Raw genomic sequence first — 1,117 nt, forward strand, 5'->3', positions numbered from 1 at the left:
AGTTGTCAGCAGCACAGCATTACGCATTGTCCATCGTACATGGATTGACTATTGGGAACGTTCACCGCACTACCCAGCCACCCCACACACTTCAAGCTGGCACATAGATCCCCGATCCGTCAGAGTCGGAGGGATGATGATGATATGGTCCAATCAACTCAAAGTATTATGTGTTGATGCATTAATGCAGCTAGTTTGTGTTACTCGATTCCACGAGGACGATGCGCGCGGAGTCTGGGATTCAAGGTAAATAGCGAATTAATTGATGATAGTTTGATTATTACGGGACGTTTTTGCAATGTATTTGATTATTACGTGCTGAGAGTTTGGCTTGTCGGGGATTCGCATGTCAATTGTTTCAGTTAAATAGTGCATCGTTTGTCCAGATCCGACACCATTATTAGTTGTTGATCAAGATCTTACTTGTCCATCTACCTATTGATCCAAAACTCGCTTGTCCATCCACTTATTGATCCAAATCTCAGATCTGATTGTTTCCCTTGTGTATTTTGTTAAACAGTCATACACACTACTTGTTTGAACGTATTAGTTTGCAGCAACTATTGCAACTATTACAACTGCTACCCATATTATTGTTATCAAGTTTCGAGATCAACTCGTTTTCCATCTTCATTTCCTGACACCCTACAACACCAATAATGAATTCACTGTGGTCCCGTCTCAACATCCTATCGGCTGGTTCTCCAAAACAGTCTTGCCGTAGTGTGCAAAACACTATTCCCCAACCAACCAATGCTTGTGAAAATGCACCACACCTTGCCGAAGCAAGCATGAATCCAGAAAGGTATGCAGTACAGTATTTGTATTATAGTTGTGCATCTGAATATTGTATTTTGGTTACACAACACATTGCTAACATGACTGTTTACTTGCATGTGTATTATTTACGATTTGATGATTGCATTTACGGTATTTTGGGATGGACTCGAAACGTTGCCGAATTTAATTTTGTTGATTCGACTCCGACTACGCGACTTTGATGGTAATGATTTTGACTGTTTTTGATGCTATCTAATGTCATTGAACGTCATTCGATGTGTATCAATTGTGATTTGTGTTGGTTGGTATGATGTGCTGGTTGATTATTATTTGGGAT

Source organism: Batrachochytrium dendrobatidis, assembly GCF_000203795.2.
Source record: "Batrachochytrium dendrobatidis JAM81 unplaced genomic scaffold BATDEscaffold_55, whole genome shotgun sequence".
NCBI lineage: Eukaryota > Fungi > Chytridiomycota > Chytridiomycetes > Rhizophydiales > Batrachochytrium > Batrachochytrium dendrobatidis.